A 14,156-nucleotide genomic window follows, 5' to 3' on the forward strand; every position below is an offset into this window, starting at 1 on the left:
GGGGTCAGGGATTTTCTCTGCCTCGTGATGGCTGGGTGTTGTGTGCTGTCCTTAGGTTAGTTAGGTTTAAGTAGTTCTAAGTTCTAGGGGACTTATGACCACAGCAGTTGAGTCCCATAGTGCTCAGAGCCGTTTGAACCATTTGAACCATGACTTTATTACTAGATAAACAACAGCGTCGTCTGCAAACAACCGAATACGGCTGCTTAGATTGTCTCCCAAATAGTTAATATAGATAAGGAACAGCAAAGGGCCTATAACACTACCTTGGGGAACGCCTGAAATCACTTCTGTTTCCTCGATGACTTTCCGTCAATTACTACGAACTGTGACCTCTCTGACAGGAAATCGCAAATCCAGTCACATAACTGAGACGATCTTCCATAAGCACGCAATTTTACTAGGAGCCGCTTGTGTGGTACAGTGTCAAAAGCCTTCCGGAAATCCAGGAATACGGAATCGATCTGAAATCCCTTGTCAATAGCACTCAGCACTTCAGGTGAATAAAGAGACAATTGTGTTTCACAGGAACGATGTTTTCTAAACCCATGTTGACTGTGTGCCAATAGACCGTTTTTTTTTTTTTTCGAGGTAATTCATAATGCTCGAACACAATATATGTTCTAAAATCCTGCTGCATATCGACGTTAACGTTATGGGAATGTAATTTAGTGGATTACTCCTACTACCTTCCTTGAATATTGGTGTTACCTGTGCAACTTTACAGTCTTTGGGTACGGATCTTCCGTCGAGTGAACGGTTGTATATAATTGTTAAGTAAGCAAGTAATGCATCAGCATACTCCGATGGGGACCTAATTGGTATACAGTCTGGACCAGAAGACTTGCTTTTATTAGGTGATTTGAGTTGTTTCACTACTCCGAGGATATTTACTTCTACGTTACTCATGTTGGCAGCGGTACTCGATTCGAATTCTGGAATATTTACTTTGTCTTCTTTTGTGAAGGCATTTCGGAGGCTGTGTTTAGTAACTCTACTTTGGCAGCAGTGTCTTCGATAGTATCTCCATTGTTATCGCGCAGAGAAGGCATTGATTGTTTCTTGCCGCTAACATACTTCACATACGACCAGTGTCTCTCTGGATTTTCTGCCAGGTTTCGAGACATAGTTCCGTTGTGGAAACTGTTTTAGGCGTCTCGCACTGAAGTCCGCGCTAAGTTTCGAGCTTCTGTAAAGGAACGCCAATATTGGGGACTTTGCGTCTGTTTAAATTTAGCATTTTTGTTTCTTTGTTTCTGCAACAGTGGTCTAACCCGTTTTGTGTACCAAGGAGGATCAGCTCCGTCGTTTGTCAGTTTATTTGGTATAAACCTCTCAATTGGTGCCGATACTATTTCTTTGAATTTAAGCCACATCTGGTCTACACTTACATTATCAATTTGGAATGAGTGGAGATTGTCTCTCAGGAAGGCGTCAAGTAAATTTTTATCTGCTTTTTTGAGTAGGTATATTTTTAGCTTCCACCAACTATTATCGTACGAGTTGAGTACGTGTTTGAAATCAAACTCAAGTTTTCTTTGAACCTTTCAGCAACTGTATCATCTGAACTGGGAGGTCGGTAAAAGATTGAGAGATTTATACCAAATAAATTAACAAACGACGGAGCTGATCCTCCTTGGTACACAAAACTTGTTAGAACTCTGTTGCAGAAACAACGAAACAAATATGCCAAATTTAAGCAGACGCAAAATCCTCAAGATTGGCGATCTCTTACAGAAGCTCGAAATTTAGCGCGGACTTCAATGCGAGATGCTTGTAACAGTTTCCACAACGAAACTTTGTCTCGAAACGTGGCAGAAAATCCAAAGAGATTCTGGTAGTATGTGAAGTATGTTAGAGGCAAGAAACAATCAATACCTTCTCTGCAATATAGCAATGGACATACTATCGAAGACAGTGCTGCCAAAGCAAAGTTACTAAACACGGCCTTCCGAAAAGCCTTCACAAAAGAAGACGAAGTAAATACTCCAGAATTCGAATCGAAAACCGCTGCCAACATGAGTAACGTAGAAGTAAATATCCTCGGAATAGTGAAGCAATTTAAATCACTTAATAAAAGCAAGTCTTCTGGTCCAGACTGTATACCAATTAGGTTCCTTTCGGAGTATGCTGATGCATTAGTTGCATACTTAACAATTATATACAACCGTTCGCTCGACGAAAGATCCGTACCCAAAGACTGTAAAGTTGCACAGGTAACACCAATATTCGAGAAAGGTAGTAGGAGTAATCCACTAAATTACATTCCCATATCGTTAACGTCGATATGGAGCAGGATTCTAGAACATGTATTGTGTTCGAACATTATGAATTACCTCGAAGAAAACGGTATATTGACACACAGTGAACATGGGTTTAGAAAACATGGTTCCTGTGAAACACAACTGGCTCTTTATTCACAGGAAGTGTTGAGTAGTATTGAAAGGGATTTCAGTTCGATTCCGTATTACTGGATTTCCGGAAGGCTTATGACACTGTACCACACAAGCGGCTCGTAGTAAAATTGCGTGCTTATGGAATATCGTCTCAGTTATGTGACTGGATTTGTGATTTCCTGTCAGAGAGGTCAAGGTCGTAGTAAATGATAGAAAGGTATCGAGTAAAACAGAAGTGATTTCAGGCGTTCCACGAAGTAGTGTTATAGGCCGTTTGCTGTTCCTTATCTATATAAACTATTTGGAAGACAATCTGGGCAGCCGTCTTCGGTTGTTTGCAGATGACGCTGTTGTTTATCGATTAATAAAGTCATCAGAAGAGCAAAACAATCTGCAAAATGTAACAGGTCTAGTAAGGAGACTGCCTACACTACGCTTCTCCGTCCTCTTTTAGAATACTGCTAGTCGGTGTGGGATCCTTACCAGAGAGGACTGACAGGGTACATCGAAAAAGTTCAAAGAAAGGTAGCACGTTTTGTGTTATCGCGAAATATGGGAGAGAGCGTCACAGAAATGATACAGGATTTGGGCTGGAAATCATTAAAAGAAAGGCACTTTGGAAACTTCTCACGAAAATCCATCACCAACTTTCTCCTCCGAATGCAAAAATAATTTGTTGACACCGACCTACAAAGGGGGAAATAACCTCGATAAAATAAGGGAAATCAGAACTCGTACGGAGAGATGTAGGTGTTCATTCTCTCCACGCGCTATACGAGATTGGAATAATGGAAAATTGTGAAGGTGGTTCGATGAACCCTCTGCCAGGCAGTTAAATGTGATCCATGTAGATGTAGATGTAGAATTTACACTTTACTCGATCGAGCTAGCAAGTGAATGATCTCTGTAGCCGTATACCAACGGCCGATGTTTTGATTTTACCTGCACTGGAAAACTACAGTTCACGTGCAGATACCGAGGACTGTTCGAATGAAACTTACGAAATACGAAGTCCTGTACGCATTAATTACATTAGCTGTAAGTACAATTCTTTCCCAAAAATTCATTTGCAACCGCAAAATTTTCTTTGTGTTTCCTTTTCATATCTTTTGTAAAAATTTCAACAAACACAACATACTGAGCATCACTTCGATTTTTTGCGGTGTAAGTAACATAAAATTAAATATGAACGAATGTTTCCTTTTAGGAATTCTTATCTGTACAGTTTCCTCTGAACCAGGCGTTCTCTCGGTACTGCCCTAACACAAAATGGCAATGTCTCGCTGGACCCGCCCCGGAAACGCTATTTCTTTTTTTCTGACCGCCCGGCCATCTGGCTTTCCCACTTCCGCCACTTTCATTTCTGGCCATATCCTGCACACAGCACAAATTTGGACGAAATCGTTGATGACGCACAGACGCGCCCCTTATAAGTAAGCTGCTGCGTTTGTGAAATGTAAACATCATGGGCTGCTTGTGACCCAAAGTATCGGCAAACAAGGAAGTTCCCGTATCGTAACAGGCAGAAGACAAACTGATGCCATGCGTCAAGGCTCACACAAAGGAAGTTCATAATACAGGAAAGAATAATAGGAATGAATCGATAACATAATAAACTTCCTAAATGCCACACAGCGGACTACAAGTACATTGGAAGTGGCAGTAACGTATAAACTACGTGAATCATTGGTTGACGTCCGCCCCCACCCGGTAGCCGAGTGGTCGCCGCCTTCTTAGCTCAGTGGTAGAGCACTGGTCTCGTAAACCAGGGGTCGTGAGTTCGAACCTCACAGAAGGCATTCATTTGCCGGCACGGTAACTCAGCGTGTTCGGTCAGAGGGCTAGCTGCCCTCTGTAATAAAAAAAAAAAAACTGAGTTAATGGATCAACGACGAACTGAAACGGGTGTCGTGCGACGTCCGCACCGAGCAGATACAACGAACGAAAACGAACAAAATGAGACTTTTTTTAAAAAAAAGAAAAAAAGAAAGAAACAAAAATTATAAAAAAAGTGGTCAGCGCGAGAGAACGGCAATCCAAAGGGCCCGGTTTCGATTCCCGGCTGGGTCTGAGATTTTCTCCGCCCAGTGAGTGGGTGTTTTGTTGTCCTAATGATCATAATTTCATCCCCATCGACGTGCAAGTCGCCGAAGTGGCGTCAAATCGAAAGACTTGCACCCGGCGAACGGACGGGAGGTCCTAGTAATACGACATTTACATTTATCATTATTTGACAAAGTATACCAATATAAACAAAAATTTGAATGATTGGATAACATAAAAAATTATGTACAATTAAAATCAGTTACCTAAGTTCCACAGAGCGGCATGTGAGTACATTAGTAATGATCATCTACGTTATTGTTCGATGAAATATAAATCATCATCGTTGCAATTACAGAAAACCAAAGCCACGTGGAAGTGTAAAAATTATCGCTCTATTTATAGTAGTTTGTCCCACAGTACTCTAGAAAGCGTTCGGAAACATGCCGTGGCTTTTACATCGGTATTCGAAGAGTCAGCGTGCACAGTAAACTGTTACTAAGAAAAAACATTTGTAATCTTCAGAAGCCGGCCGGTGTGGCCGAGCGGTTCTAGGCGCTACAGTCTGGAACCGCGCGACCGCTACGGTCGCAGGTTCGAATCGTGCCTCGGGCATGGGTGTGTGTGATGTCCTTAGGTTAGTTAGGTTTAAGTAGTTCTAAGTCTAGGGGACTGATGACCTCAGATGTTGAGTCCCATAGCAGTCAGAGCAATTTTTTTCTAATCTTGAGAAGGTTATTCTTCTTCATTAAGTAACTACCTTAGCGCCCACTGCTTCGCTCGTGAAGACTCTACAGCCTGCACAGATCTTTTTGTTTTCATTTAATAGAATTTTTATGTTGTTCCCAAATTGCAACACCTTCTAAACTTTTCATGATAAGTAAGGCAATAGAAGGATGGTCTTTTGCCAATGTACTTCTGACCAAGAAGCGGTTCTAGTAGCTGAAGTCTAAAGTTTTGTTTATCACCCGTCTTAGGGTAATATAGAAACTTTCATCCACTAACAAATATTTCTTTGTATGTAACTGAGAAGCCAAGTACAAATTCCATAGATTTATCATTGAAAGTGCTTTCGTAATGAAATAATTTTGCAAAACCACTCATTCCCTGTTTCACACCCTTAGGCGGTTGAATTTTAAAAAACACTGAAACACGTATTTTTTCTAACCAAGAAGTCAAATACTATTTTTATAGATGTATCTTTACAAATGCTTTAGTAGTTTCTTTAATAATGATTTATTTTCAAAAAAACCTTCACCTACTTGTTTATCCCCTAAGTGGTTGAATTTCCAAAAATGCTGAAACACGAATTTTTTTATATTTCTGACTGAGAAACCAGGTACCAGCTTTCGTAGTTCTAGCTTCAAAATTGCATTAATAGCGACATATTTTCAAAAAGCCTCCCATCCCCTATTTCACCCCTTTAGGAGTCGAATTTCGAACAATTGCTTCTTAAACGATGCCTGCAGTATAAGATCCATATCCTCTCCAAAATTTCAAGTTTCTATCCTTAGCACTCTGGGCTGGGCGATGACTAGTCAGCCAGTCAGTCTGGCTCCATTTCACTGCTTTAGGGACTGAATTTCCAGAAACAGTGAGACACGTATTTTTCGTCTCTAACCGAGAAGCGAAACAGTAACCTTCGAAGTTTCTGCTTCAAAAGTGCTTTAACAATGAACCCTCTTAGGAGCTGAATTCCCAAAAGCAATGAAAAGCGTATTTTCTCATGCCTGTGAGAGAAGTCAAATACAATTTTCATAGATGTAGCTTCAAAAATGATTGCAAAATGAAATATTTCCATAAAAACTTTCATCCCCCTTACGGACTGAATTTTCAAAAACACCGAAAAATGTACTTTTTATTTGTAAGCGAGAAGTCAAATACTAATTTTTCATAGATCTAGCTTTAAAAATGCTATATAGTTTGTTAATAATGATTTATTTTCAAAAAAGACTTCCACCTACTATTTGACCCCTGTTGGGGTTAATTTCCAAAACTGCTGAAATATATTTATTTCTGACCGAGAAACCAAATACGAATTTTCGTAGGTCTAGCTTCAAAATTGCCTTAATAGAGACACATTTTCAAAAAAAAAATCATTCCATATTTCACTCTCTTAGGGCTGGAATTCCGAAACATCCCTTCTTAAACAACGCCTACAGTAAAAGATAAACACCTGGGCGACCGTGAGTCAGTGAGTAAGTCAGTCAGTCGGGACACTGTCTTTTATATATAGAGATAAGGTTGTAAGCAAAGCCAGCCTCCAAGGCAAACAACTAGCAACACATGTTGCCAACAGGATGTCCATAAATAAAGTTCAAGTTTCAAAACGCTTCAGAACCACTGCTCTGAATGACGTTAAAATTGAACAGCATATTATTCACGCAGGGGGAACCATCGGGGTACAAAAAAAATTAACGAAAATTTAATCAACAGATAGCACTGTAATCGTCTTAAGGTAAACGTTGTCGGCTACAAGTGGCAGATCAATCGCAGTACGATGGTGAGCCGTGTATCGACTCGTGCTACGCCTTGTATTTAGATTGCATTGGTTTTCGTTTTCTTCCCCTGACATGTTTGTTTGATATGTTGTCTGTCATTAAGCGGCTGCTTGGTTGTCTTTTCCCTTTGCTATCGATATCGGCGTTTTGCTTCCGGGAAACTGCTATCGAGGAAGTGGGATCTTTGACCGGTGGTAACTTCGTATGGTGGCGCGGAAGTAGGGGCATGCGCGCGAAGAGTGTCTGGTGGACACGGGAGGGCAGTGTGGCTCTCCAGCGCGGACCAGGCGCGGTCGGTTGTACCGAGTCGCCATGTGATGTATGTCGGTGGTGTGTAACGAGCGGGTGGAGCTGACGGAAGAGCTCCCCGCGAGTTGGTTGTACACAGAATCGCCCCACGAGTAATTGCTGTTCATTTCACCTTGGTGGGACGTTAACAAGCTTCTTTAAGTCCTCCGTTTCAACACTGGAGTTTAAAAAGAAGACATCTAACATGAAGGAGCGCTCACTACCCGTCAACGTTGCAGAGAAGACGTGAACTCCGGTGACAGAGCGTGTTGTCGCGTGACCGTGACGTGTTGGGTACGCTGGCGACGCGTGCGCGGTCGGATGTGTGGATCCTGGCCATCGGAGGTCGTGTACTGCCTGTTCGAGCATAATTGCAAATTAAGTTAGTGGAAGATTTAATCATTAAGTAATAATGTTGTGTAACCAGTGTCTCTTCTGCCTTGTGGCCTCCGGCGATCGGGTTTCCTGTCCCCGGCACCGGTGTAATTGAAGACAGTGTCCTCCTCCTCTCGTTACTGCCCGATGGGAGGTGTAGTTTTGGCAATTTAATTGTTTCCCTATTTTGTTGTGTGTTATGAGTAAACTCATGCTTCTTGTTGGTTGATCATGTGGTCGCTCACTCAGGACTGTGTGGTGTAATGTTTCCTTGCACGACGTTAGCTCCAATTCTGTCAGCAAGTTAAGCCACCTTATTACAAGTTTTCGCTGGCTAAAAGTCGGTGCAGTGACCAGCCTGAGAGTGGCAATTGTGTTTACGGGCGTGTTTAAATTGGTCAGTATTCTGCCTAGCCTGAGCATCGCTGAGTGGGTGATTTGGGGCCGCCTTCCACGTTCCTCATATCTGTTATGTTCTAATCATATTCCAGGACACCTTTGTTTAAAAACTTTTTTAAATTCCTCCATTCCTTTACTGCCGGTAATCGTGTGTTTGCTGAGGCCTTTGATTTTTTTTAATGGCGGTGTTGATAGCTTCACTACCTCACCGTACTTTATTAACAAAGTTCTGTATTTACTTTAGTAGCCTGTTTACTAATGTTCTTTAATCTTTTTAAACTGTTGTATTGCTATAAATTACTTGATTGCCATTAACGGCGTGTTTTCAAAGGCTGTTATTGCCGTACTGTTAGCTTCTGTGTGTTTTTTTTTTTTTAATTCTGAGCTGTTGTATTGCTATAAATGACTGGATTGCTGTTTTTAAAAGAAATTTTTAAACTGTTGCATTGCTGTAAATTACTTGATTGCCGTTAGCAGCGTGTTTTGAAAGGTTGTTGATTGCCGTACTGGTACTTCTATATTTTTTAAAAAAAGATTTTTTTTAAATTGTTGTATTGCTATAAATGATTTGATTGCCGTTAGTTTCTGTAAGATATGAATAAAATATTTATATGTGAAAATCTCAACTCGACAGTAAACTGTTAGAAATTTGGCCCCGTTTCCCAACTTGTGGTGTGGCTTGTAGTAACCGTAACCACTGTGTGTGTCAGATTGCTATGGTCTGAGTTGCACATTATGCCTTACGTACTGTTCAATGTGCAGGACTGCACCAGATCGGCAGTCAACAGTTGTGGCACTATTAGTTAGATAAGCCCATATACACAGCAGGGTCGTACCTAGAGTCAAAAGAATGGACGTACAAAAATTCGAATGGGAAAGGTCGGTTTTCAATTGTTCACTAGCCAAAAACCGCATAAAAAGCAAAATGAAATCGGTTTCTAACTGCCTGAGACTGGCGAAAGACATTTTCAATATGCTGTCGACCATATTCCGTCGAAAGTTGAAATCGATAAACGATATGTTCCACAACAGATATGAGTGTCTCGGGGGTCACGTTCAGAATGCGTTGCGCGATGTATGCCTTAAATTCAGCTACTTTCGTAATTGGAGCACTGAACACAATATCTTTCAGATAAACCCACACTCAGAAGCCCCACGGGCTAGTATCAGGTGATCTGAACAGCTAGGCTACGAGCAAATGACGACTGATAATTCTACCATTTCCGAAATGTTTCCGCAGCAGCCGCTTCTCTGACTGTGCAGTTTGCGGAGGAGCGCCATCTTGCATAGAAATGAGCCTACCCACACATGTACGCTGTTGAAGGGTTAGAATACGTTGTTGCGCAAGAGTGTCTCACAGCGTTTACCAGTGACGGTACAGGACACAGGATTCATCTCCTTGAAAAAATACCGCCCTACGATAAACGATACCGTCAACCCTCACCACACAGTCACCTTTGCACAAAAAAGTGGTACCGGTTGATGTGCGTGCGAATTTTACGTTGCCCGTACTCTGAAATTCTGCGTAGTTACATGTCCTGGGAGATGGAAGTGGGGTTCGTCTGTCCACAGAACTTTCCATGGCCGTTCATGGTCCATCTCCCCGCGAGCAAGACATTCTAGAGCGACGTTTGTCTTTCTGGCTGGTTACCAGGAAGCAACTCCTGAGAATGGATGATTTTGTATGGGGTAGCAATGCAGGATTTTTCGTAGGATTTTATGCAGCATGCTAACAGACATGTCCAACGTTCGGGCAATTCCCCGTGTGCTGCACGTTTGCACACCACCGCTCGAACCCTCCTGCAACATTGTGGCCACATCTTCGACACATGTCGGATCAACTGCCACATTACACAAAAGAACGTACCTTTCAGAATATTGTAATAATTTTCTCCGGGCCCTTATCAGACATTGGAGCAACGCCTTTTGTCATACCCTTGAGTGTCAGAACTTCTGCAGGACTACAGGTGTACAGTCATCGTTCTTGTAAAAGAACTTTACAAGCAGGGTGTGATCCTTCGTGGAAATAGTGATGTTGGGCGTCTGGGACGCAAATGTAATAGTGGACTTATAATTTATATATTAATGGTGGACATTAAGAGCAACAAAATACTGCAAAAACCAGTGAATGTCGTTGTAGGTGACTTAGTTACACGCTGCTGGTACATACACGTTGAGAAAAGTTCATGTGACATGTAGAACGTAGTGTATGCTGTGTCGATCATGATACAAACATAACAACATGATGTCTGCTCCCTTTTAGTTAATCAGAGTAACACTATGTACTGTCACATATAACTGTCTTATGAAAGTCGAGCTAAGGTCTATAAGTAGAACGTACACTATAGTAATAGTGAAGCAATGTGACCAGTTCTAAACACTAGCTGTGCGACGAGATAAAAGATAAGTTATCATATCGTCGAAGTTGGCGCAGCGGTTCCGTATTGTCTCAGTCAGTTTATCTCCTATAGTCCAGGTTGCCCCTTTGTTTTCAGTACGTAGATGTTGGAGGTTCTCGGGACAAATAAGGTCGTTTACGTCGATACAATTTAGATTTGTTTGGCCTGTAATTGCCAGTTTGCGACGCAGATATGCAAATAACGTGGATGTGTTTCTGCACGCGAACGTGAGAACGAGGGTATCTCCTATGTTGATGTGGAGCACAGTGTGATATTCCTGGCTGTGGCCACTAGTATTTTATTTTTCTAGAAGCTCGCCTTGATGCAGCTTGATACACGTGTAATAGCATATAGTACAAAAGTGGAGTGAGATTCCGCCAAATTGCACTGAACTTGCTTCTGATTGGTCAGCACGTTCGGGTACTAGGCGCCAAAACGTCTAATTTCTCTTATTAATTATTTGTATACTTTTCATTCTATTTAACCCGTTTTCAGTATGACACTCTCGCATGGCTACACACCGAGTCTCTTGTTTTTTTTTTTAATTAAATTTCACTAGTTTTGAGAATCATAAGAGTAACGATATTACAACCGAAGTGTTTCCGACACCTTTGTGTCGCTTTGGTGCTCTTGGGAGACGAAGTACTTCGGCTACTCTAGTCACATTCGGGCTTTCCGGAGTGCCGGACGCGCAAGTATGTTTCGGTCGTTCAGAAGGAACGTACCTATCGTACTTTGTATCGGAAGTTGTCAGAAAAGTTACCGTACAATTTAGAAAGCTATGTCGAGTATTGTAAAAGACAGTATAAAACGTGTGATTATTTAAAATATAACAAAGCAGGATACAGTAACGAGAAGTGTCGCCTACCATCATTGTCAATACTACACATATTGCCCTCTGTAGATACGGAGACTACCATGGGCAACTGGCATCCCATAAAAAACACAATGACAGGTTCAAGGTGACAGCAAAGCAGCATCCGCCGAAGAAGATCCCACGACCGACGAGCTGTCTTCTCTGCTGGTCGTATGTAAAGTATACTAGCGGCAAGACACAGTCAATGCCGACTCTGCGTCGTAGCGATGGTAGCAATGGTGCTGTTAAAGCACAGTTACTTACAACAGCTTTTCGAAATTCCTTCACCAAATAAGACGAAGTAAATATTTCAGAATTCGAATCAAGAACAGCTTCCAAAACGAGTAAGTTAGAAGTAGATATCCTCTGAGTAGTGAAACAGCTTAAATCACTTGAGAGAAGCAAGTCTTCCAGTCCACACTGTATGATGCAATAGCTCCACACTTAACTATCATCTACAACCGTTCGCTCGACGAAACATCCGCACCCAAAAACTGCAAAGTCGCACAGGTTACACCAATATCCAAGAAAGGTAGTAGAGGTAATCCACTAAATTACAGGCCCATATCATCAACGACGATATACAGCAGGATTTTGGAGAATATGTTGTTAGAGCATTGTGACTTACGTCGAAGAGAACGGTCTATTGCCGGCCGGTGTGGCCGAGCGGTTCTAGGCGCTTCAGTCTGGAACCGCACGACCGCTACGGTCACAGGTTCGAATCCTGCCTGGGGCATGGCTGTGTGTGATGTCCTTAGGTTAGTTAAGTTTAAATAGTTCTAAGTTCTAGGGGACTGATGACCTCAGATGTTAAGTCCCATAGTGCTCAGAGCCATTTGAACCATTTTTAAAGAACGGGCTATTGACACACACAGTCAAGACGTATGTAGGGAACATCGTTCTTGTGAAACACAACTATCTTTTTACACACACGAAGTGTTGAGCGCTCTTGACAAGGGATTTCAAATTGATTCCGCATTTTTAGATTTCGAGAAGGCTTTCGACTCTGTACAACACAAGCAACTTGTAGTGAAATTGCGTGCTTATGGAATATTGCCCGAGTTACGTGACTATATTCGTGATTTCCTGTCAGAGGTCGCAGTTCGTAGTACTTGACGGAAAGTCAACGAGTGAAACAGAAGTGACTTCTGGCGTTCCCCAAAGTAGTGTTATAGTCCCTCTGCTGTTCCTTATCAATACAAATGAGTAAGGAGGCAATCTGAGCAGCCGTCTTAGGTTGTTTGCAGATTATGACGTCGTTTATCGTCTAGTAAAGTCACCAGAAGCTCAAAACCGATCGCAAAACGATTTAGAAAAGATATATATACGGTGCGAAAACTGGCAATTGATCCGAAATAACGAAAAGTGGGAGGCCATCCACATGAGTGCTAAAAGGAATCCGTTAAACTTCGGTTACACGATAAATCACTCAAATCTAAAGGCCGTAAATTCAACTAAATAGCTAGGAAGTACAATTACGAACAACTTACATTGGGAAGAACACAAAGAAAATGTTGTGGGGAAGACGAACGAAAGACTGCGTTTTAGTGGCAGAACACTTGGAAAATGTAACAGATATGCTAAGGAGACTGCCTACACTACACTGGTCCGTCCTCTTTTGGAGTACTGCTAAACGGTCTGGGATCATTACCAGATAGGATTGACGGAGTACAACGAGAAGCTTCAGAGACGAGCAGTATATTTTGTATTATGACGAAGTAGGGAAGAGAGATTCACTGACCTGATACAGGTTTTGGGGTGGAAATCATTAAAATAAACGCAGTTTTCGTTACCGCGGAATCGTATCATGAAATTTCAGTCACCAACTTTCTCCTCCGAATGCGAAAATATTTTGTTGGCGCCGATCTACATAGGGAGAAACGATCGTCATAACAAATAAGCGAAGTCCGAGCTCGCTCGGAAAAATATAGGTCTTCTATTTTTCTGCGCCCTGTTCGTGATTGGAATAATAGAGAATTGTTGTGAAGGTGGTTCGATGAACCCTTTGCCAAGCACTTGAGTGCGATTTATGGAGTATCAATGTAGATGTAGATGTAGACACGATAAAACACCAGGCCGCCTTTGTGTCACTGGTACTGTGTGTCTGGATATGCTTCAGATCCTTTTAATTCCATAAGTAGATGAAGATGACCGAGATTGGATGGTTTACTACTGGCAAGACGGCGTAGCACCTCATTTCCTCGATAATCGCTTCCCAGTTCAGTGGATTGACCGTGAAGGGCCAATCACACGGCCAGCTCGCTCCCCAGACTTCACACCACTGGATATCTTCCTGTGGGGTTACATTAAAGACCGTGTGTATGTTCCCCCCCTACCAAACAATTTAGGAGACCTGAAAAATCGAATCTAGGCTGCTGTTGCGCCAGTTACACCTGATTTGTTGCGACGAATGTAGGAAGAAATTTGCCGCATAACAAATGTAGTCACATGGAACCAAAGTGACACTTGTCACTTTTGTATGACACTTGAGGTTGTTAGCTACAAAGTGACACATCTGCCGATCTGTAAGTTATCTCAACAAATTTCTTTATCATTCCAGAATTATACGGCCCTTTTTGACCCACCCTGTATATTTTATTAATAAATACTTGCATTTACTTATTTCTCCAATACTATATTATCTATCAGTCACTGATCAGGAAAGAGTGCGGATTACACACATCAAAAAAAGTTTTGCATCACCCCAGTTCCCAGAACTCCTGAAGATAGACGTTGACTGTGGGTACTGTATCACAGACACAGTCCCTTTCACTGTTCACAGATGTCACTAAACCCGCCCAAAGATGTAAACAATCATGCACGAGCAGCGACTATTAGACGGAGGGGGTCCGAAAGCCCATCAGTTCCAGTCATTCCACCAGGAACGAGGTACGCGGCT

At 42.0% G+C, this 14,156-nt stretch overlaps 1 non-coding gene across 1 annotated transcript; it reads left to right on the forward strand.

The window, feature by feature from the left end:
- Positions 1-4,123: 4,123 nt before the first annotated feature.
- On the forward strand, positions 4,124-4,195 carry Trnat-cgu (transfer RNA threonine (anticodon CGU)). Its single transcript has one exon. It is a non-coding gene; the product is annotated as a tRNA-Thr (tRNA).
- Positions 4,196-14,156: the final 9,961 nt, after the last annotated feature.

The sequence above is a fragment of the Schistocerca nitens genome, chromosome 6 (genome assembly GCF_023898315.1).
Source record: "Schistocerca nitens isolate TAMUIC-IGC-003100 chromosome 6, iqSchNite1.1, whole genome shotgun sequence".
Classification (NCBI taxonomy): Eukaryota; Metazoa; Arthropoda; class Insecta; order Orthoptera; family Acrididae; genus Schistocerca; species Schistocerca nitens.